The sequence below is a fragment of the Mirounga angustirostris genome, unplaced genomic scaffold (genome assembly GCF_029215605.1).
Source record: "Mirounga angustirostris isolate CCGP_5_RB_7025 unplaced genomic scaffold, mMirAng1.0.hap1 SCAF_4, whole genome shotgun sequence".
Classification (NCBI taxonomy): Eukaryota; Metazoa; Chordata; class Mammalia; order Carnivora; family Phocidae; genus Mirounga; species Mirounga angustirostris.
In genome coordinates this window covers 34122836-34147860 of record NW_026991712.1, presented here as the reverse complement: position 1 = coordinate 34147860, position 25025 = coordinate 34122836, and the positions used below count along the sequence as shown (strand labels likewise).

Below are 25025 nucleotides of genomic sequence, written 5' to 3'. Positions count from 1 at the left end.
CTTGTGCAGTTTGCATTCTACCAGAAAGACACAAAAAAGCAAGTAATCAGACAAATTAATTTGCCTATTTTCTTCTGCAAGGAAGGAAACAAATGAGAGGCTGAAGTAGAAAATAAAGGGTGGGGAGATTATGACACTTGGGCCCGGAGAGGTGAAGAACCTTAGTTAAGACCACATGCTGGCAAGTGGAGAGCTGGGAATGGGGCTAGGCAGGCTGGCTTTGCATCTACCTCTAAACTGCCAAGCCACACCGCCTCATACAAAATCTCTCCGCGTCTGATTTCTCGTTTGTGAGGGAAGAGCTGCACGTGTCCCCCCAGGTTGCTGGTTCTTTTCTGCCCTTGTCTTCCCGCCTGGTTGATGAGACCCATCCAGTTAACAGAATTTGTCCCGAGTTAATGCCCACCCCCCACCACACGTGTTTAGCCTCACATCTCCGTGCCTGCAATAATGTACCTAACAATACTCTTCAGAACTATCAAGGTCATCTAGAACAAGGACAGCCTGACAGATGGCAGCTAGACATAGGAGGTGAGCACAGAGTTGAGGAATCACTGTGTTGTACGCCTGTAACTACTGTAACATTGTTTACATTATGTTACTAATGTCACAACTCTACTTCAACGAACGACAACAAGGAAAGCCTGAGAAACTGTCACAGAGGAGCCCAAGGAGACATGACAACTAAATAAATGTACTGTGGTATCCTGGATGGGATCCCAGAACAGAAACAGGGCCTGGGGTAAAAGCTAAGGAAGTCTGAAGAAACTATAGTCTGGAGTTAATAATAATGTTTTAAATATTGGTGGATTAATTGTAACACGTCCCATACTAATGTAACATGCTACTAACAGGGCTGAGGTATATGGGAAATCTGTACTAGCTGCTCAGTTTTTCTGTACTCTAAAGATTTTTCTGTAATCTCAAACTTTTTTGTTTTTTTTTAAAAAAAAAAAACAAAGTCTAGGGGCGTCTGGGTGGCTCAGTCGTTAAGCGTCTGTCTTTGGCTCAGGTCATGATCCCAGGGTCCTGCGATTGAGCCCCGCATCGGGCTCCCTGATCCGTGGGGATCCTGCTTCTCCCTCTCCCATTCCCCCTGCTTGTGTTCCTTCTCTCACTGTGTCTCTTTCTGTCAAATAAATAAATAAAATCTTTAAAAAAACAAAACAAAACAAAGTCTATTTTCAGAAAAATTCCATTGTGATTCTTGCTTCATAATGGGTAGAAGAATTAAGTTTATCCCCTCTTTATTTCCCCAGAAATCAACGTTAACAGCTTTGTGTATATTCATCCCTCATTTCTCAGTGCCATAATATCTGACATAGACATTTGATATATTTGTACCGAGGAATTTTTATGTTATTTTTTAATAAAATTATATCCACCTCGCTAGATCTCATTCAACAACAAATATGGAAATCTTTCCAAGTCCATATAATTCATTCTTTTTAAAAAATGTAATTTGTTCTTTTTAATAGGTGAATACTATTCCACACACAGATGTACCACAAATACTACATTAATGGGCTTTCATGATGTTTCCAAATTTTGTCACTATGAATGTTTGAATAAACATCCTGTTTCTATGGAATATCTTCCTTGGAAAAGGATTCCTGGATCAGAGGGTATACTTTTATTGTTTACAACTTATTAAAATATACATACAGAAACAATATACATTAAAATATATATGTTGTACAGCTTGCTGAATTTTACAAACTGAATGCCCCTGTGTAACCAACGCCTGGATCAAGAAATAGATTACCAATACCCTAAAAGCTCCCCGCATGCTGAAAGGATCTATGTATTTTAAATTTTAATAGAATTGCTGGGTTGCTTTCTAAAAACCTTCACAGTTCCCAGCTGAGAACTGAGAACGTCCTTTTCCCTACCAGCACTGGGCTACCGCAGGCAACATCCAACTGCACTGTAGGATGTGGGATGCAGAGCCTGAAGGCCGTTTCTAGTGGCCCCCGAAGCATTGTCTTCATCACTTTTTAAGTTGTATTCGAGAAATTGCGTCATACTCCTTTGTGTGGAGTCCTCCTAGCAACTGGAACACAGTAAGCCCTCAAGAAATATTTGCCGATGGATAAAAACATGTCCCTTCTCAAAACACTTCTAAAACTTTACCTTTTGTCTCCAATGGTGGATGTTTTAGTGCATGCAGGGCCAAAAGGGGGTGGAGTTTGGAACCAGGACACTTGAACTCAAGCTTCAGCTGTGTGTTATCTGGAAATCAACGTGATCTCCGTGGGTCACAAACTGCTTGATATGTAATATAGAGAAAAAAAGAAAACCACTAACAGTTATAAAAGTGAATTTCAAGGGGTGCCTGGGTGGCTCAGTTGGTTAACCAGCCTCTGCCTTCAGCTCAGGTCGTGATCCAGGAGTCCTGCATCAGGCTCCCTGCTCAGCAGGGAGTCTGCTTCTCCCTCTTCCTCTGCAGCATCCCCTGCTTGTGCTCTCCAGCTCTCCCTCTCTGTCAAATAAATATAATCTTAAAAAAAAAAAAGTGAATTTCAAGAATGTATTTGAAAAGCTGTTTGTAAACTGACAAATGCTACCTATTAGTTAATATAATATCTACTAATCTCTTGGTATGTATTTAAGTGTTGATTATCAAGATACTTTACAAGTTTTATTTCTAAGTCCACATTTAAACACATATTTTATTCCTTGAGCATATATTGCCTTCCTCTTATTGGTTTGAAAAGAAACTAAAAAATATTTTTCTTTGCTACTTCTTTCTCTCTTAAAATAGCAACTACTAGAAGAGGCTCCTGAAAGCTTAATAGATTTGTAGAGCAGTTAAAGAGTTAAGTTTCAGTGGCCTTCTGATTTGACTGGAGAGAAGACAATGAGTACTGACCTCTCCACCCCGCCCAGCTACTCCTCATGGCCCCCTTCTTTATCTACCCATTACCTCCTTTGAAAGACTGCCTGAGCCCCTAGGTTCTTTCAGCTCTTTGGCCTTGGGCTGCATTAGCTGCCTGTTCGTTCTTCCCAAGGCTTGTTCCCCATATTTCAGTTATTCTCATACCATGTCACAATTTGTGATAATGTACGTACCTGCTGTACATATAGATACAGAATATTTACATGATGTTTATATTTATTTTTATTTTGATTGAGATATAATGACATATAATATTGTGTAAGTTGAATTGTTGATTTGATACGTTTATACTTGCAACATGGTTACCACTTTAGTGTGAGCTCATACCTCTATCTTATCACAATTACTCCTTTTTTGCGGGACACATAATTATTTATTTATTTATTTATTTATTTATTTATTTATTTATTTATTTTAAAGATTTTATTTATTTATTTGACAGAGAGACAGTGACAGCAGGAACACAAGCAGGGGGAGTGGGAGAGGGAGAAGCAGGCTTCCCGCCGAGCAGGGAGCCCGATGCGGGGCTCGATCCCAGGACCCTGGGATCACGACCTGAACCGAAGGCGGACGCTCAATGACTGAGCCACCCAGGTGCCCTCATAATTTTTTATTCAAATCAGTTTACTTTTATAAACTTAAATACATTTGTACCATGATTACATCAGTTCATTTTGAAAACTCTATTTCACTGCTCTAAATGGATAGCTCGGTTATAGCTAACTGTAATGATAAGTAGTACAATAAAGATAAAATGATGTCATTGAATTCCAGCTGGATACCATTGCTGACTGTAGGCCCTGAGCCCTAAGACTGTTTTATGTTTAAAAGAAAAGAAAAATAGCAGGGTGTCTGGCTGGCTCAGTCAGTAGAGCCCGTGACGGTTGATCTCTGGGGTCATGAGTTCTAGCCCCACATTGGGGATAGAGATTAGTAAGAAAAAAATAATTTAAAAAATTTTTTAAAGTACCAATTGTTAGCGAAGTCTTAAAGGCCACTAGTAGCTAATTGAGACTTCCTTCTTGAAGTCATCAGGAAAGGGTTAAGAGGAAAGTTAGAAAGAGCCCGTTGAGGCAGCCTACAGAAGGGAGCTGGGGGGGGGGGGCGCCTGGGTGGCTCAGTCGTTAAGCGTCTGCCTTCGGCTCAGGTCATGATCCCAGGGTCCTGGGATCGAGCCCCGCATCGGGCTCCCTGCTCCGCGGGAAGCCTGCTTCTCCCTCTCCCATTCCCCTGCTTGTATTCCCTCTCTCGCTGTGTCTCTCTCTGTCAAATAAATAAATAAAATCTTTAAAAAAAAAAAAAAAAGAAGGGAGCTGGGGCCCGGCGACCGAAGGGGCGCCCCTCCGCTGGGGCACCAGATCACACTGGGAACTGGCTGGGAGTGGGAAGGATGCATGGCAAATCTAAATCTTAAAGGAAATGGAAATGCTAAACGATACACCTCAGCTTTAAATCGTCCGGAAAGCAGATGTGCACACACACAAAACCACAGCACCAAGGCTGAATCAAGGGAGAAAATTAAATGACCCTTATTCCCCCTGACTGCCGTATAAGTCTATGAATCACTTCTTTAGAAAACAGGCATGACTATATCCAATGAAAGCGCATTGCTAATCTTGTAGAGGACCATGATCCAGATGCTCACGTAACCGTTTCCCTATTTAGAATGAAAATGCCAGCAAGAAAAAATAAGCATACTATATGTCCGGCTTCCTACAGTATCTTTTGTCTTCTCACCCATTACCTTTCAAGACCTTCAAGGGCAGGAATTTAGCTTTCTTTAGTTCCTTTAAAACTCCTCCAAGCAACGAAGGAAATGTCCTGCAGGCAACGAGCCTGGATTGACACTGAGCTGTGTGAACCCAAATCCTCAAAACCGAAGTGAGCAGTGGCAGTTGAGTGGGAGGACTCCCATTTAGGTTTTCGTTAGTCACCTGGGGTTATCCCAGGAGCACCACCAGTGTCCTCTGCAGACGGAGCATTCTAATCAAGCTCGCTGCATTAGAATGCTAATTGGTATTTGGTGGCTGGCCTTCAGTCTTCTGCATCAGCCCAAGTGAAAGTGAAAGTCTTCAGGGCTTTTTCCTCCCTTTGGTAAGAAAGTGACCCAGTTAAGGGATGGGCAAACCAGGGCTGGAGGGCAAAATCTCACCCTGTCACCTGTTTTTGTATGACCTTCAAGCTGAGAATGGTTTTTATGTGTTTAAATTGTTGAAACAATACAAAAAAAATTTTTTCATGACACATGACATTATGTGAAATTCAAGTTTCAGCGTCCAGTGTCAGCTTTATTGGAATACAGCCATACTCATTCATTCATATATTGTCTTTGGATACTCTCCTGCTACAATGGCAGATAAATTGTGATTAAAATAGTATGGCCCAGGAAACCTAAAATACTTACTATCTGATTCTTTACAGAAAACGTTTGCCAACACCTGACCTGGAACCATTAGTCTCTGTTTGGGCTGCACGTTGTAATCATTGGGGAAACTTAAAAAATATTGATGCTACTGATGCCTGGTCTGATTCTAATTGGTCTAGAGACTGGGACTTTTAAAAGTTTCCCAAGTAGTTAATGTGCAGCCAAGTTCAACAACAGTTGACGTGGACTAGTGCTTCTCAAACTTTAATGTGATAATGAATTACCTGGCACCTGATTAAAGTGAAGGTTCTGATGTAGTAGTTCTGGGGAGGGGCCTGAGATTCTGCATTTTTTAACAAGCTCCCTGGTTGTGCCAAGGCTGCTGGTCCTCAGACACCACTTTGAGTAACAAGGACCTAGCTTCTTCCAGAAAGAAAGGCAAAAAAACAAAACAAAACAAAAAACCCTTCCAGAAAGAAAGGCAAAAAAAAAAAGACCCAAGTCTTTTATCTTCCCTTAAAGGTAGGTTAGAAGATGCCACACAACAAATGTGGCTTATCTTGCAGACTTTTTTTTTTTTAAGAGAGGGAGAGAGAGAGAGTGGGGGGGGTGGAGGGGAGAATCTTAAGCAGGCTCCACGCCCAGCATGGCTCAATCTCAGGACCTTGAGATCATGACCTAAGCCAAAATCAAGAGTCAGACACTTAACTGACTGAGCCACCCAGGCGCCCATATCTTGCAGACTTCTTAACCACCCTCAGTGGATGGGAAATTCATCCTGCGACCTGAAAGGGATTTTGATCCTTTCCCAAAAAATAAATGGTTTTGAATACCTGCCTTCACATCAATCTATTAAGACTTCCCATTTTCACTGAAGCAATGAAAGAATAATTACAGCTTTCTTTCACCCTCCTATTCCTAAGAGAAAGGTTTTGAAGAGTGTTTATAAAGAAATCCTCTGTTGGTTAATGGCCTTGAAATTGTGTGTGGATTAACAATTAGTCTGAGTCCAGTGACTGGAGGAACAGCTCCCTGACTGTCTAAAGTTGAACTTTAGGAATTAACTGGTAGAATAAAATGTCTTTCAGGGCATGGAATGTTCTGGAATCATAGTTGGCCTGAGTCATTTGAAACGCTTTTTGGGTAAAATTGAAAAAGGAGACTCTATCAGATCCCATGAAGATATTTCTCCCTAACTTCTCCACTCTTTGCTATGAAGAGGATTAAGAATATAGAATTTCAGGATCTCTTTCCCTTATTTTAGTGTTAAATTGGTGGATATATCCTTTTAAACACTTTGCCTACCAGTTACGAACAGATTGCTGAGTGTTTATCACCTTAAACCTATTACTGGGATCTACTTAATCTTCTGAAATATAAATATGCTTGAACCATAAATATGTTAAAATGATGGTGATGAGTTCTATGGAAAAAAATTTTCACTTCCTATTTCCTTGTCTTCTGAAGTGAAAAGCCATCCCAAGGAAATTATTTTATGGCAGCCCTCATTTGCACAGAACAGTCTTCTTTCCCTAAGTGTAAGAGGTCTGCTTTTGAGATGCCTGTGACCTGGCAGAGACTGAAACTTTGATGACTCAACCCCAAATTTCACCCTGCAACTGAAAGCCCATTCAGAATGAAGACCCCGGGATGCCTTAAAATTATGGTAGTTAACGGGGCACAGGGAGGAAGAAGCTCAGCTAGGAACAGCCCTGAATTAACCTACATCCAAGCAGGTGTCAACCTCTTTATATACACCCTGCCCCACCCCCCTTCTCCACCTCCAGCTGCTCTTGTTAGAATTTCTTTAATCAGATAAAGGAAAATGATAGTGAGGAGAAGTGGAAGTTTAAAAAGTTTGTTATATAGTTTTATTGAGATATAATTCACATACCATAACATTTACCCATTTAGAGTGCACCACCCAGTGGTATTTAGTACATTTACAGAGTTCTGCAACCATCACCCCCGGCTAATTTTAGAACATTCTCATCACCCCAAAAGAAGCCCTGTGTCCATTAGCAGTCACTCCCCATTTCCTTCCTGTCTCTGGGCCCGGCAACTTCTAATCTACTTTCTGTCTCAATGGAAGAGGAAGAGGAAGAAGGTTTTTGTGTGGGGTGCTGGTTTCAAAGTATTGGACCCTCAGCCAGCTCTCTTACTACTTCACTTCTATGGGCCTCACTTTCCTCAGCTGCCAGATGGGTGGTTCTCAGTCTTGGCTTCATATAAGAATCAGTTGGGGAACTTTGAAAAAATGCTGATGCTCAAAGATTCTGATTCACTAGGTCTGGGGTGGGGCTTAGGCACGAGAAATATTTAAAAGCTCCATAAGGCAGATTTACTCCAAGGTCTTGCTATCAAAATGTGGTCCTGGGACCAAGCTGGGAGCTTATTGGAAAGGCACACTCCCAGGCCCCTCCCCAGACCCACTGAGTCAGCAGGTGGGCATTAACAAGACCCCAGGTGATTTGTGTGCACATTCAAGAGCAGAAGGCTCTGCTCCAGCATCCCAGCTCTAACAGTCTGTAGTTTTGTGATCCAGGCCTTTGCGGGGGGCCACCCAGTGATTTTAGTAATCAGTACCCACAAACCAGAGTTTACCCCACACTGGAAAATTGGCTCTCTGTGTGCTCGCCGAACAGGATATAGAAATATGCCATTGGCAAAGCCTTGCAAGAAGTTTTTTCAGTGATAGTTAATTACACAGTAATTTGGAAGAACATCAAGTCATTTTTGAGTTGTTTTATCTACTGTCCAGAAGCAAAAAAAAAAAAGGTATTTAGGTCTCAACCTGTTGCCAATTCAGCTTTCTGTACGTAGCAAAAATCACATGTCAGGCAGGCCGTCAGTTTCCATCTAAAGCAGTATAAGCAGAGTTTCTCAGCCACGGCTGCCCATTTAAGTCACCTGGGGAACTTTCCAAACTCCAGACAGCCAGGCTCCCCCACCCAGACCAACTAAATCAGAATGTTGGTAGTTTTGAAAGCTCTCCAGGTGATTATAATATTAAGTCCAAGTTGAGAATCACTGGGATAGAGGTTTTACTATTGTCACCCTGTTCCGATGTACCTAAACGTCCTGTTTTTGTCCCTTCTTAAGTACTAAGGCTGTTTCCAGTGCATTATCATTGATCTGCTCGGTACCCGTGTGCTGAACATCTTCATGTCTTAAGCCTCACCAGCAGGATTTGAGAGAAGGAGGCTACCAGTGCCAGAGACTTGGAGAAGACAAGCAACGTAATGGTTTGCTTGACCAAGCTCACCATAATGGTAGCCCTGACACTTTGTCTTGTTTCTCCAGGGTTCTACATGCAGGAGAGAGTCTGCACTGTCCATCTCAGGAAGTAGATCATTGGATATGCAGGTTTGCCTCTTTCTCTCGGTCCTTACATCCGTGACGATGGCACTAAAAAAATTAATCAGTCGAAAGATAGGTACTGAAAATGGTGCCCAGCACCGAAGGCAGCAGTTGGAAGAAGAGGCCTCCGGGATCTGACCGATGAGATAAGGCATCCATGAACGGGACAGTTAGCAAACAGTGCATGGTGGAATATAGTCAAGGGTTCAGTTGGTGGTAAAATCAGCAAGGACCGCAGAAATTCAGAGGAAGTGAAATCAGTGCCTGTTGGAATAGGATGGAAAAGATGCATAACACAGGTACCACACAAAAGGGTGGCTCACTGGCTCAGCTGGTAGAGCATGGGACTCTTGATCCTGGGGTCATGAACTTGAGCTCAAGCCCCACGTCGGGAGTAAAGCTTACATGAAAAGAAAAAAGATGGCTCATGGAGGGAGTGAGGATGGTGTTCTTATGACTGTATATTACACAGGATACTACTGGTTGCATTTACTATGAGTCAGGCAATGTGCTAAATGATTTCCATGTATAGTCTTATTTACTCCTCTCAACAACATAAGAACTCTATCCCCATTCTGTAGATGATGAGACTGAGGCACAGAGAAGTTTACCTCGCCCAAGGTCACATTGAACCTGGTCTTATATGATTCCCAAGTCCATGCATTCCACCATACCATATTGAATATCCACATAACATGTCTTAGTATGTGCCAGTAGGCAGGGTCCTAACACTTTATATATATTATCTCATTTAGTCCTCAAGTTAACAGCCCTTTCTGGTAGGCAGCTCATTATTCTCAAGTTCTGGACAAGGAAATTTGGACACAGAGAAGTGAAGTAACTTGCCTGAGGTCTAAGGTTGCCAAATAAAATACAGAGCAGCCAGCTACATTTGATAAATAACAAATAATAGGTTGGTATGAATATTGCGTGGGAGGTACTTACACTAGAAAGTGTTCATTGTTTATCTGACAAGTTCAAATGAGTCTCCGGTTTGCATTTGTTTGTTTTTGCTAAATCTGGCAATCCTACTGAGGTCACGCTACTGGGAGGCGATAGAACAAGGTTTGTCTCAGGTGGCCAGACTCTAGGGTCCGCACGTTCAACCCCTGCATTCCAGTGGGGCAGAGACATGGGCTAGCGTGCATGGGAGGAAGTGAGCAGACTTGCCTTGTTGGCTCAGATGTGAGCTTGAGAGGGCGTGAGAAGCTGCAGTGGACTTTTCCACCCTTCCCTCACCTCCTGGGCTCTCCTGTTGCTTCTGCTATCCCCACCTGCTGGTGGTACCAGAGTTAAGGGAGCCGGGCAATGCAGCCTTTGGTAATAAATGCTTGGTTCTGATGCCAAATACAGAAGGAAAAGGAAAACAGGAAAAAATGAGAAAGAAGGAGAGAGAGAGAGGGAGAGAGAGAGAGGGTATGGAGTTCTGCAGACACTGTCACACTCACCCCCCTCTTTGTAAATCACAGGACCACCCACAAGGAACTGCGGGTCCCTGGAAAGCATCACACAGTAATGTGTGGCAGAGGCTACAGTTACATGACCATCTGATGGAGCACCATTGACCAGGGAACTAGAACTATGTCAGGGAGCCTTCCAACCGGTCAGCTGACAGAGACACAGGGCCATCAATCGCCCCGGCCATGCGGCTGAGGGCCAGGAGTGTGGCTTAGGCCTGAGAAAGTCTGACATCTCGAGGGTAGATGCTGAGTTCAGCGAGAGCACTTCCCACCTAGGAAATCTGGCTCAGCGTAATGAGCTGCCGGGGTGCTGCAGCTGCAAAAACAGACTTTTCTGTGCTTAAAGGGGGTGAGCACTTGTATAATTGAACATCAAGCCAATATATCACAAATATGGGAGTTTAATGGGACCAGGGTGATACTCAGGAAGAGGCAATAAGAGTTAATAATAAGAAGATAAGCAGAAGCAGACAAAGTATTCCCTATTGTGGAGGAACAGGGATTCACAAAAGAATGCACTGTATATAAAAATATATGCAAACATTTATGTTTGAGAAAGCCATGCACTATATTGCATAGTTTTTATTTAGTTGTGTTTTAAAAATTATTTTTATTTCCTTTTGTTGTTTTCCAGAGACCGGAGTTAAAGAACCCCACAAGATGGGATATATATGAGTCTGACCGAAATGGCTGAGTTGTGGCCCAAAGATGCCAAGCATTGGCAGTTTGGTGCGCTTTTCAAGACCGTTTTGAAAATTTATTAACCAGTCACCTTCCTCCCCGTCTTCTTGTCCTCCAGTAAGTCCTCCACACTGCCACTAGAGTTTAGAGGCAAATCCTGGATGGTTTAGATCGCTATCAATTGCGTAAAAGAGAAAATTGCAAAAGTTTAATGCCTTTTGTAATCTCTTCCCAAACCACTTTCCAAATTCTTTCATGGTCTGTTTCTCCACACACAGGCTACACCTATCTAGTCTTCAGGGATTATCTGGATCAGACTGTGCGAGCTTCCCCATTTCCATCTCTTTTCCGGACCCTAACTCACACCCTTCAGGATATGAGCCGACCGATTACTGGCTTTTTCAGACCTCCATGCCTTAGCATGTGCTGTTCCTTCCATCTGGTCCTCCAGTGGTATGCTGGAGCTGGCTCTTACTAGCTCAGGCACATCTCTGGTCCCAACTCTGTTCAGTGGCATCACGTTGGTACCTTGAAATCTGTCACAGTAGGAAAATGTACACCATGGAAATTAGCAAATCTTACACATCAGGGCTTTTTTTTTTTTTTTTTTCCCTCCCTCCTGGAGTTCTGGTTGTTAAACATTCACTGGCACACCATTGTCATCTCCTACTCTTTGCCTGGAAGATTCCTCCTTCTCCTCCAAGATAGAGTGCTTCTCTGTGACGCTTTCTTTGACTTGCACAGAGGAACAGGGAGAAAAAAGCAACTCCTCTGTGCTGAGCATCTGGGTTGGGTGCTTTACATACCTAATTCTCATGTCTTTATTAAAGCATTTTATCGTATTATAATTATTTGTGATTGCCTCCTTGATAAGTGCTAAGTGCAAAGATTGTAGTCTACATTGATCTTTAAAACTCCAGGGACCTTGAAAGTATCTTTTATAAATAGTGAGTTTTTAGTGAATGTCAAGTATTTGATTAAGTACAAAGTAGGAGGAAAACAGGATTGCTTTGTTTCATCTGTCTCTGTTCTCCCAAAGAGTACTCCCTCACACCACAGTCAAAGCTGAATATTTGAACAATGTCTTCTGCTGGGTGAATTTTTAAAATCCATAATAAGCAGGGGTGCTGGGTGGCTCAGTTGGTTAAGCGTCTGCCTTCGGCTCAGGTCATCATCTCAGGGTCCTGGGATCAAGCCCCGCAAGGGGCTCCCTGCTTGGTGGAGAATCTGCTTGTCCTTCTGCCCCTCCTCCTGCTCATACCCTCTCTCAAATACATACAATCTTTTTTTAAAAAAAGTAAATAAAATCCACAATAAACAAATTTATACAAAGGTATCATCAAGAATAATACTTGTGGCATTTTTACAAATGTAGAAGGGGCTATAGGAACTTATATATAAAGATGGAAATTTTAGGTCTCTGGGAGGCAGGTGGGGACGGTGGTTTTGGTCAAAGGCGCTTTTTAGTGACCTCTCTCGTTAAACCTGTGAGGGCAGAAGATGAGCTCAGCATAGTAGTTGCCTGAAGTATAGACTTTATAAGGTAGCTACCACCACCTGCATCCTCATTCTCTTCTTCATCGTCATCATCGTCATTGAATACTAGTGACGGGCAGAGCTTGGCAAAGCTATGAAACCATCTGATTGACTTGAAGGTGTTTGAAAGCCTGCAAGCTCCTTGTTTCGCCCTCTCATTTTTCTTTAAATTTATTAAAGCATCAAAACATTGTGAAGAAAACTTTTTTTCCCCCTGTGGCTGTTAGGATGCTTTGTAAATATGACTCACCCACCCTCACCTGCCAGTGAGAGAAATAGACAGTAAGTATTACTGTGATCCGATCTGAATAGATGGGGTAAAATGATTGGCTGAAAGGACCTTCCCTGTAATTATTCAAGCCAACTTAACCAAAAGCTCGGATGTAGAGGAACGATTATTTCACACTCCTCCTTAAGAAAGCAAACAGTCTTTGCAGAAGCAACAGTAAAGTTTCCTGCTGTATTCTGATCTTAGTGCCGCAGTAATAACTATTTTGCAGCAACAGTGAAGTATTCTGGTCTTATTGCTCATTGGCCTCTGTCCGAAGGCCAGAGAATTGTAGCAATAAAATCAGAATAGACATTACTGTGGGCTGCAAAGGGTGCTTCACGGCAGAGGTGAGGCCTGGAGCACAGGTAGGGATAGATTATAAAGATTGTCCTGAGGGAAGAAAGTTAACTGGGGTAAATGTTTACAATAGCATTTCCTGCTCTGGGCTTTGCAAAAATGGCATTTGGCAAAGAACATTCTAAGACCGAAGAAGTTTGGGAAATGCTGCATATATCCGTCTTGGATTACATTATGTATTACATGCTCTGAGAACACCTAAAGCGAAGAACCCTGATTAGCTTTGTTTCACCTAAGTTTCCCAAATGTGCTTGATCGTAGAATCTGCTTTTGGGAAATACCTATTAACACCTTTCAGAATGCTCAAGTCCCATGGAAGCTCATTGGGACACACTAACTTACAGGATGATGTTTCTGAAAACTATTATTTATTGATGCCTTTTTTGAGACCTCGAAAGAGTCCATCTCATCCTCAGATCACACTACCTTATGATCACAATTTGAACCAGGCTTCTCTTGTATTGTATTTTTCCCCTTTATCACCAACCCCCCACTCCCCACCTTAAGTACCCACTTTCATATGTTTCCTATGTTCCTTAAATATGCCTTTCTTATAAATATAGTATTTTGTGTATATACACTTTATGTATTATTTTTTCCCACTATTTTTTTCTCACCCAGTACTGTGTTTTAAAGAGCTAAGAATTGGGCGCCTGGGGGCTCAGATGGTTAAGCGTCTGCCTTTGGCTCAGGTCATGATCCCAGGGTCCTGGGATCGAGTCCCACATCAGGCTCCCTGCTCCTCGGGAGCCTGCTTCTCCCTCTGCCTCTCTCTCTCTCTCTGTCTCTCATGAATGAATAAATAAAATCTTTAAAAAAAAAAAAGAGCTAAGAATTGTTGTCCATCATCTAATTTGTTGCTTTATCTGCTGCACAGGATTCCACAGTATGCAGCCTACCTACTTATTCATCCATCCCTCCACTAATGGACACCAAGTTTGATGGCACTGGGGGCCTTGAGCCTGGGACACCAGAACAGACAGAGAATGTGATATCTACTGGACAAATAGTTTGAACAGTTTTCTTCTATTTAATAAATTAAAAACCTGGCCAATTTTGGCAAGCTGACCTAATCAAGTCCTGGTAATTACGAACAGTGAATTTCGGAAGAAGCAACCTTCAGATAATTTGCTAGAACAGGGACTGCTGATCACTTGGCCAAATCTGCCATCCAAAACTCTCAACTTTATGCAGTTTTCCAGACTGTGCCCTTGACCTTAAATATGACTGTTGAAAATGAAACATTTTCTTAAAAATGCATAAAGGGAAAGAAACAGTCCATTGTAGACTTGTGGCAAGTGGGCTTGAGCTGGAGCTTGAACAGTGCCCAGCTGAGCAGGTCAGGGGAGCAGGGGAGTTTGGAATAAGGTCCTGAAGAGTCTCATGGGAAACCAAGAGTCTCATGGGAAACTCCTACTGAGACACCTTGACCTTCTCTCAATTACCCACCCCAGGACCATCCAGTTCCCGTTTAGTGCACTAAACAAAGTATTTAATATTAGCAACCCCCTACTTCAGGTAGAACTATGGAAGAGAATCGTAGCCATTTGGGGGAGTCGGAAGAATGCCAACTTTAGAGGAAGCTCCTGATGATGTTGAACAGGAAGTATCATCTAGTTCAAGAACTTCTTAGCAATAGAGGAAACTCTTCCAGGTAATTGAAGTACCTGGAATTTGTTCTCAACTTAGAAGCTTTTCACTTCCTTCAAAGAGTGAGTGATTGCAAAAGCCCTCTCAATACTCTACCGAAGTACTGAGGGACCCTGAGAGCTGCATTTCCAGGCAGAGCAGGTGACAAGATACCTGGTTTCAGCCTAAACTGTGAAAAATACATATTGAAAGAATTGAGATTTCCTACATTCCAGCAGTATGTGGATTCCTGCCATAGCCCATATTCATGAATATTATTGCCAAAGAGATGGCTGAACTTAGAGAATGAACTTTATGTACAAATGGAGAGCAAATTTTCTGCAGATGGGATTAACAGCTATTGACAGCACAAACTCTTGGGTGAGGGAGAAAAGGTTTAATGGACAACGGAAGGAAAGGAGCCGAGTTGAACCACAGAGAGAGACTTCTGGATCAGAATATCTAAGGGTTTTTACCAATTTACATAAGAGGGAGGATGGGTTCCTATAAAAACAATTGTGTATTATTCGAGGTGTTGCTTCCTGCCCTTGGCTCAGTAGCTCCATGTCTAGAATGTAGGAAGCACTCAGTAATAGTTTTTAGAATGAATGAATAAATGTAAGCAGCTTCAATTTAACTGGTGGCTGTTGCATAGAGTTCATTTTATTTATTTATTTGTATTATTAAGATCTTATTTTTTTAGGGGCACCTGGGTGGCTCAGTCGTTAAGCGTCTGCCTTTGGCTCAGGTCATGATCCCAGGGTCCTGCGATTGAGCCCCGCATCGGGCTCCCTGCTCAGTGGGAAGCCTGCTTCTCCCTCTCCCACTCCCCCTGCTTGTGTTCCCTCTCTCACTGTCTCTCTCTCTCTGTCAAATAAATAAATAAAATCTTAAAAAAAAATCTTATGAGTGCCTGGGTGGCTCAGATGGTTAAGCGTCTGCTTTCGGCTCAGGTCATGATCCTGGAGTCCTGGGATTGAGTCCTGCATCCGGCTCCCTGGTCAGCAGGGAGCCTGCTTCTCCCTCTGCCTCTGCCTGTCTCTCTCTCTCTCCCTGTCTCTCATGGATAAATAAATAAAATCTTTAAAAAAAATAAAAATAAATTTTAAAAAATCTTATTTTTTTAGAGCATGTTTAGCTTCACAGAAAAATTGAGGGGAAGGTACAGAGATTTCCCATATGCCTCCTGTCCCCATTACCAATATCCCCCACCAGTGTGGTACATTTGTTACAATTGATGAACCTACATTGACACATTGACACATCATCATCACCCAGAGTCCATAGTTTATCTTTGTATTCACTCTTGGTGTTGTACATTCTGTGGGTTTGGACAAATGTATGATAATATATATCCACTATTATAGTATTGTACAGAGTATTTTCACCATACCCCAAATCCTCTGTGCTCCACCTATTCATCCCTGGCCTCGTCCCCCGACAACCACAGATCTTATGATTCTAGATGGAATCATCCACCATATAGCCTTTTCAGATTGGCTTCTTTTACTTAATAATATGCATTAAAGTTTCCTCCATATCTTTTCATGGCTTGACAGTTTATTTCTTTAGTGCTGAATAATATTCTATTGCCTGGATGAACCACAGTTTATTTATCCATTCTACTGAAAGGCATCTTGGTTGCTTCCACATTTTGGCAATTATGAATAAAGCTGCTAGAAACATCCATGGGCAAGTTTTTGTGTGGACATAAGCTTCTGATAGCTTTTGATTCTTTTGGGTAAATATAGGACCAAGAAGCACAATTGCTGGATGGTGTGGTAAGTGTATGTTTAGTTTATAAGGAACTGCCAACCTGTCTTCAAAAACAGCTGTACCAAGTTCATTTTATTATATACATTTATAAAGTTTTTTTAAATTTTATTTTATTATGTTATGTTAATCACCATACATTACATCATTAGTTTTTGATGTAGTGTTCCATGATTCATTGTTTGCATATAACACCCAGTGCTCCATTCAGTTCGTGCCCTCTTTAATACCCATCACCAGGCTAACCCATCTCCCCACTCCCCTCCCCTCTAGAACCCTCAGTTTGTTTCTCAGAGTCCATAGTCTCTCATGGTTCATCTCCCCCTCCGATTTCCCCCCCTTAATTTTTCCCTTCCTACTATTACATTTATAAAGTTTTAAGTCAGGGCATCTGGGTGACTCAGTCGGCTAAGTGTCCGACTCTTGGTATCAGCTTGAGTCCTGATCTCAGGGTTGTGGGATTGAGCCCTGCGTTGGGCTTCCCGCTCAGGGGGAAGTCGGCTTGGGCTTCTCTCTCTCCCTCTGCCCCTCCCTGTGCTCTCTCTAAAATAAAATAAATCTTTAAAAAAATGCTGTAAGTCAAAGGACCCCTTTAGATACTTATGTGATCCACACCTAAAAACTGTAGTCAAGACTAGTGGCCACAATGAAAAGACCAGGTGAGCAGCCAACTTACAGAAGGAGGTCTTAACAAGGCTTATTTTTGGTAGGATATGTTGCATGTTGGGTTATCTGTGGGCGGGGTGGGGGGGCGGGGGGCAAATGTTGGGCCTAGTACGCCTGCTGGATTATTGGATTAGATTCATTTGATGTCTCTTAAATCAGAGGAACAAACACCCCGCTGTCTCAAGTGTGAGATTTCCATGTTCATGTCCTCAGTTCAGGGCCTCTTCCTCCGTCCCAGTATGATATAGTCAAACGAGCTGTGCCTGGAGGCAGTGCCCAGCCGCATCTGTGACTGTAGCCAAACACAACCCAAGCTCGCCAGATGTTTCAGCAGAGCACACAAGCCATCTGTTCACTTGGCACTTTACTGATGCATATGGGAAAGGGGACAGATGCGAGGGCCTGGCTCCCAGCCCCAGCAACGATAGTAATGACTTAAGAGGAATATTTATTTTGTATATTTACTCAGATGTTTGGAAATGAGCTTCAGAAAAATCAATAAAAATAACACAGACTGTGGGGGAACTTGAAGATAATCAATTCCTTCTCCCTGGTGTTGAACTATAATTATCCCATAACTCTATGCATTTTGAAGGGGGAAAAAACCTTTCTTTACTTAAGTGTTTCTACTTAAGCATGAGTCTAAAATGCAATCACTCTCTTTCTCTCTCTCTTGCCATATATATATGTATATATGTGTATATATATATATACACATACCCGCACACATAGATCTATGCAATATCTATATACACACATATACATATAAATCTGTATGTATTACCCATGTACGTATACAGATATCTACTTCAACATCTTATTGGGCATATGGGGAGATAGAGAAAATAGAAATTATAATCTTTGTCCATTGCTGAGGAAGATTTTTATCTTAAGGCACTCAGAAAGTTCTACTAGTTAACCCCTTCTGCTAGGGGTACTTATTAGAGTGGTCTGCATGAAGGGTCAGAATACCTGGACTCCCCCACCTCCCAACCAAGCTCTACAAAGAAGTGCTAACCTTGTAGACCTCATTAATGTTTCTGGATTCAGCTTCTTTAGTTGCACAATGAAGGGGTTGGACTAAAGGGTCCCTGAGGACACGGCTGCTTCTTACATCCTGGGACTGACTCCCTTCTTGGCCAATATCTCCCCTCTGGAGCATCTGCGTGAGGAGTGTGTGGACGTCGGTGGTCTTCGTGCCATCTGGCATTCTACGTAGGAAGGAGTGCAGAGGCCCCCCTGCATCCATGCCCCCATCCGTTGGTAACACTCTGAGTTCCTTTAGGGGAGCCACCCCTGCCCCTACTCCCTGTCCCTGTGCTCTGGGTGGGGCTCCGACCCAGACTCCGGGACAGGCCTGGATATCAGGGTCCCAAATCCTCCAGGACCCAAGACCAGTCTGGTCAGAATGAGTCCCAGGACTTGGCCTTTCTACCTGAGCCAGGAAGGATGTGAAGCTGGAGGAGCCACGGCGATGTCATCAGCAGGGGGCACCTGTCTCAGAAGTGAGCCAACACGGAAGCAGCAGAGCCCTAGCGGTGGGGGAACCTACAGGTCCTGAGGACATAGTTAGAGTGCCTGAAGCCTTGGCCTTCTCAGTTTCTTGAGCCAACAGGCTTTCTTATCGGGGTTTCTATCTTATGCGGAAAGAGCCTGAATATGTTCGTGCCCCAAATCTCGTTTCACTAACACCCAATTGTATTAAAAGGGGCTCGAGAATTTCAAATGCTAACAGCAGTTGTCATAGACCCTGACATAGCAAGGCGGTTTCCCTGCATTCACTGTCTACTTGAGCTTCTTCAGGTATTTTGAATGTTTTACATGAAAGACATGTAAATAAGATCATGGTCAAAAGCAATACAAGAAAGTTAACTCAAACACCTTTCAAACAGCATAATAAAACCTCAAGAAATGAGTTAAACCAGTGCCCCTGCTGCCCTACAGGAGCCCCACGGAAGCCCCCATCACCCCAGTCCACTGAAAGGACTGGCAATGACTAGGAATCAGTGGGAGGCTCAGACGAACGAGCGATGGCTTCTGTTTTGTGACACCCAATTGCTGGAGAAACACTGCAAAATATTCGTCAATGGGCAGTATCTTGTTTTCATCTTATTTTGCAGTCGTTAACACAAAAGTTAAATCAGGAGAAGAACCTGGGAAAGAAATCAGTGCTCCTCAGCTTCTCCATTATTGCTTTGCTTTTGTGTTTGATTTTTTTTTTTTTTTGGTAGTGTACTGTTTTGATTCCTTTCTTATTTCCTTTTCCATCTTTTTATGTTTTGTTTATTTGTTTTTAGTCGTATTCTTAGTGGTTAGTCTGGAGATCATAATTCAACTCTTAACCATACAACAATCAGTTTTGAATTCATACCACTTTAGCTTCAATAGTATATCAAAACTCTGCTTCTGGAGAGCCTGGGTGGCTCAGTCGTTAAGCGTCCGCCTTCGGCTCAGGTCATAATGCCGGGGTCCTGGGATCAAGCCCCGCATCAGGCTCTCTGCTCAGCAGGAGACCTGCTTCTCCCTCTCCCACTCCCCCTGTTTGTGTTCCCTCTCTTGCTGTGTCTCTCTCTGTCAAATAAATAAATAAAATGTTAAAAAACCCCAAAAAACCAAAACCTCTGCTTCTGTGCAACACCATTCCTCCTTTATGTTGTTATTGTCACAAGTTACATCATTATACATTGTGTGCCCGTTAACGTACATCTATGATTATTGTTCATGCATTTGCATTTTAAACCATATAGAGGATAAATGAGTTACCAACTAAAATATAATACTGGCTTTGTATTTACCTTGGTAGTTCTATTTACCGGCGCTCTTTATTTCTCCATATGGCTTCATGTTAGGTCCAGTATCCTTCTACTTCCACGTGAGCATTGCTTCTAGGGCAGGTCTTCAAGTTGCACATGTGAGGATGTGAAGGTGTGAATCAACCAGGGAGTTTCTGGGGAGGGCATCTAGCAGTCTTTTCCGCAGAAGCCTAGATCAGAGCACAACTCCACCAAAGGACCCCATTTTGAACTGGATTCAGAGAACCGCCAGTTTCTCCGCCCCATACAGGCTTTGACCTGGGAGTCAAGGCCTCTGAGTTATAGTCCTAGTTCGGTCCCTAACTAGCCATGTGACTTTGGACCAAATCACTTATCTTTTTTTTTTTTTAAAGATCTTTTATTTATTCATTTGAGAGAGAGAGAGAGAGCAAGCAAGAGCATGAGCAAGGGGAAGGGGCAGAGGGAGAAGCAGGTTCCCCTCTCAGCAGGGAGCCCCATGCGGGACTCGATCCCAGGACCCTGGGATCATGACCTGAGCTGAAGGCAGACACTTAACCGACTGAGCGACCCAGGCGCCCCCAAATCACTTATCTTATTGGGGTTTTTTTTCCTTATTTGTAAAATTAGGTGTTCTAAATCAGGTGGTCAAAGCTTTTCCGTAGGTCAGGTAGTATTTTGGACGCCACAGGCCATAAAGTCTCTGTAACAAGTACTCAACTCCGCCGTTGTCGTGCAAAGCTGCCATAGACAATTGGTAAATGAATAGCTGTGTTCCAATAAAACTTTATTTATGAAAACAGGAAGCAGGCAAATTTGGCCTGTGGACCAGAGTTTGTCAGCCCCTAAGAGTCCTTCCAGCTTTAAAATATAGATCTGATGATCTGCACTGTCGTTATGGGTATCTTTTTACTCCTTCACACCATTCTAGAACATTCTCTCTATCAACAAACACACAATGGCAAGAATCCGTGAGCACTATTTACGTACCTATAGACCAAGCATGTTTTTTTGTACTTATTTATTCCTCACAACAAGACTACTAGGTGAATACTATTATAATCACCAATTTAGTAAGAAGGAATGAAGATAAGAGAAGTTCCCCACCAGGTCCCAGGCCATAGTGCTGGCAATAGCAAGAAGCAGGCCAGTAGGCCTCCAAAACCTTTGCTCTGTTTTCTCCATCTCAGGTCTCCTAGCTTAAAGGGTTTTAGCACAGTAGAGAATCCAGTTTTCTTGACAGGGAAACAAAAACTTTAAATATACTAAAGATTAAGCCACAGACATTCCACACAGACTGTCTTTTAATTTATAAACAACTGAAGTGATCAGTTCCTGACTTAAAATGCTATCTCTCAAGATGCAAAGCTGGCAAAAGAATATCTTGATGCCCTCAAAAATCTCCCCATCCTGAACCCTTTTACACTGTTGGTGGGAATGTAAGCTGGTGCAGGCACTCTGGAAAATAGTATGGAGGTTCCTCAGGAAGTTAAAAACAGAACTCCCCTGGGCGCCTGGGTGGCTCAGTCGGTTAAGCGACTGCCTTCGGCTCAGGTCATGATCCTGCAGTCCCGGGATCGAGTCCCGCATCGGGCTCCCTGCTCGGCGGGGAGTCTGCTTCTCCCTCTGACCCTCCTCCCTCTCATGCTCTCTCTCTCTCATTCTCTCTCTCAAATAAATAAATAAAATCTTAAAAAAAACAATTTATAAAAACAGAACTCCCCTATGACCCAGCAATTGCACTACTGGGATTTACCCCAAAGACACAGATGTAGTGAAAAGAAGGGGCACATGCACCCCAATGTTCGTAGCAGCAATGTCCACAATAGCCAAACTGTGGAAGGAGCTGAGATGTCCCTCAACAGATGAATGGATAAAGAAGATGTGGTTCACATATACAATGGAATATTACTCAGCCACCAGAAAGGATGAATACCTACCATTTACATCAACATGGATGGAACTGGAGGGGATTATGCTAAGTGAAATAAGTCAAACAGAGAAAGACAATTACCATATGGTTTCACTCATATGTGGAATATAAGAAATAGTGCAGAGGATCATAGGCAAAAGGAGGGAAAACTGAGTGGGAAGAAACCAGAAAGGGAGCCAAACCAAGAGTCGAAAGACTCTTGACTCCAGGAAACAAACTGAGGGTCGTGGAAAGGGAGGTAGGTGGGGAGATGGGGTAACTGGGTGATGGGCATTAAGGAGGGCATGTGATGTGATGAGCACTGGGGTTATATACACAACTCATGAATCATTGAACACTACACCAAAAACTAATGATGTACTGTATGTTGGCTAAATAAAAATTAAAAATTTAAAAATCTCCGCATCCTTCTGGCAAGACATATGAAAGGATTAGTGAACAAAATACAATGCCAAATGAATTACAGTAGAAGCGTCTTTTTTTTTTTTTAAAGATTTTATTTATTTGACAGAGAGAGACTCAACGAGAGAGGGAACACAAGCAGGGGGACTGGGAGAGGGAGAAGCACGCTTCCCGCGGAGCAGGGAGCCCGATGTGGGGCTCGATCCCGGGACCTGGGATCCTGACCTGAGCTGAAGGCAGACGCTTAACGACTGAGCCACCCAGGCGCCCCAGTAGAAGCACTTTTGATTTTACTCTTCACTGACAGCACTTGCCAGACAGACCAACACTTTCCCTCGGTACCACCCTGCCCACAGCACTCTGAGTACCTCTCCAGAGCGGAACCCTTGGGCCCTGTGTTAGGACCAATGAAGCTGCAGCAAATTACCACAGACCTAATGGCTTAAAACAACACCCTTCTGTGATCTTACAGCTCTGGAGGTCAGAAGTCTGAAATCAGTCTCACTGGGCTAAGGGCAAGGTGTTGGCCAGGCTGATTCCTTCGGAAGTTCTGGGAGGAATATCTGTTCTCTTGCCTTTTTCAGCTTCTAGAGAGCTTCTGTATTCTTGTTCATGGCCCCTTCCTCATGTCACTCCGACCTCTTGCTTGTATAGTTACACATTATACCACCAACTCTGAACCTCCTGCCTCTCTCTTATAAGGACCCGTATAAGAGATTATGTTGGGCTCATCCAGATAATCCAGGATTATCTCGCCATCTCAAAATCCTTCTCTTAATCACATCTGCAAAATCCTATTTGCCATGTTGACATTGAAAGTAAAACAGCCAGTTGTTTTACCAGCAAAATGGGCTTATTTGAGAATAGCAAAGGATTTGCAATTCAGAACAAGCAAGCTATAGCAAAAGCCATAGGCAAGTCCAAAGGAGAGGAACGCTCTTTTATAGAGGAAAGGGGGAAGTTGGGAAGGCTTTTATAAACAAAAAGTCCATTGGAATAAACTGGGAGTTCAAATTGTACTGGCTTTTCATAGGCTGAGTTGTGACTGTCTATCATCGGGCTGTTGCCAGGCAAAGAGAAAAATCTTCCTTTCTCTTGCTGGAGTAGTAAGGTAGTATGAACTAGCAACATGCCTCTCTTCCTGTTGAGGTCCCTCATTGCGGATTCTTCCTGTTGGGGTCTGTCGTTGGTATCAAGTGGTAGTGCCCGAGGGCTCCCCCTTCTGGCCTCCGGAGTCTATGTTAAGTGAGGTTTCCCTTCATGAATTTTCGTAGCCATATAAGGTAGTACTCATAGGTTCCTGGGATTAGGAAAGGGGCATCTTTGGCAGGTTCCTCCCCACCCCCCGCTTCCTCTCTCACAGATGAATCATACTCTTAGCAACCGTTGGTTGTGTTTGTTTCCAGCCCTCTTTTGGGGCTTGTTCTCGTAACTACCTAATTTAACTTGAATATTAGGAAGCCAGTGAAATCTGGGGGCAAAAAGACCGAACTGCAATGTCTATGGAACGAGTTAAATAAACTAAGGCAAGTCACTTTAAAAATGTGGTCGAGTTAGGTGTGGCCAGGAAATCTGCAAATTTGAGAAAAAAAATGTCAGACCCAATAGAATTAAACCATGTGCGACCGGAGCTGCTGTGTAAGAAAGCTGAAGCAGAGCACTTCTCAATGGAGACCGACTTGAACAGGTCTCAAGCAACAAAAAAATTGGTCAGCAAATGTGTATTTAGATGTTTTTAGTAAAGTTTAAAGCAGGTACATTTAAATTATATTCCCACTTTACTAAATGTTAACTAACCAATGTCTCTCCAGTCTTATTAAATTTGATTCAGGTCTTCAGAGATGGTATTAATCATTTAGGGCTGCAAAAATTGGGGAAGAAGCTTTTATCAAAAGAGTGGGGCTTAAACTACTCCTTGTAAGTTATGTAGGATCTGAATCGGTGATTGGGGGCACATGGGATGAAACAGCATATTCACAACTGTCGGGTAGAAGTAAGTAGGAATGATTTTTTTTTTTAAAGTAATCTCGGGGTGCCTGGGTGGTTCAGTCGTTAAGCGTATGGCTTCGGCTCGGGTCATGATCCCAGGGTCCTGGGATCCAGCAACCATGTCGGGCTCCCTGCTCAGCGGGAAGCCTGCTTCTCCCTCTCCCGCTCCCCCTGCTTGTGTTCCCTCTCTTGCTGTGTCTCTCTCTGTCAAATAAATAAATAAAATCTTTTTTTTTTAAGTAATCTTTACACCCAATGTGGGGCTCGAACTCACGACCCCGAGATTAAGAGTCGCATGCTCTATGATGTTGATCAAATGTCTGACCTGAAATGAAATGGAAAAAAAAAAAAAAGAAAGAAAAGAAAAGAAAAAAAGGGGAAAAAAAAGAAAAAAAGGGGGGGAGAAAAAAAAAGAGTCGCACGCTCTTCAGAATGAGTCAGCCAGGTGCCTTAGGAATGATCATTTTAACCCCTGAGGTAGAACCGTGATTGTTCGAGTGGATCTCATTCCAGCAGCATCAGCAACATCAGGAAGCTGGCTAGAAGTTTGGACTGTCAGGCCTCACCCCAGACCCACCGAGTCAGAATCTACAATTTAACAAAATCCCCAGGTAATTTTATTTGCATATAACCTGTGACAGGGGCTGTTTTAGAGAAAGCAGGAATCTTCTTAAACTGAACCGAAGAGTTAATATGGTACACCAGGACAGAATGGCAGCTGAGTTTATGAAGTACCTACTATGAGCCAGGCAAACTCCCAAGTGCTTTGCAAACCCTGTCTTACTTAATTCTCAAATGTCCCAGTCTTGTGAAATAGAGGTGATCTTTATTCTCAATAATGAAACAATCTTCTCTGCTCTCTGTGATCCCTTCAGTTGAACTTGGTATCAAGAATGCATTAGTGTCTCAAAACCTCAAATAATTGCTTTTTAA

General features: G+C 42.8%; 1 long non-coding RNA gene and 1 other non-coding gene across 2 annotated transcripts in view; both read left to right on the top strand.

Moving 5' to 3' along the window:
• The window catches only part of LOC135363962 (uncharacterized), a 42130-nt gene extending 26714 nt beyond the window's left edge, over positions 1-15416 (top strand). Inside the window, exons 3-5 of the long non-coding RNA XR_010410405.1 lie at positions 8568-8630; positions 10719-10882; positions 13807-15416. This is a non-coding gene — a long non-coding RNA (uncharacterized LOC135363962). The remainder of the gene's footprint in view (positions 1-8567; positions 8631-10718; positions 10883-13806) is intronic.
• An 8974-nt stretch (positions 15417-24390) lies between these two features.
• LOC123860734 (small nucleolar RNA SNORD78) lies at positions 24391-24448 on the top strand. Its single transcript, XR_006794847.1, has one exon. It is a non-coding gene; the product is annotated as a small nucleolar RNA SNORD78 (small nucleolar RNA).
• The last annotated feature ends 577 nt before the right edge of the window (positions 24449-25025 follow it).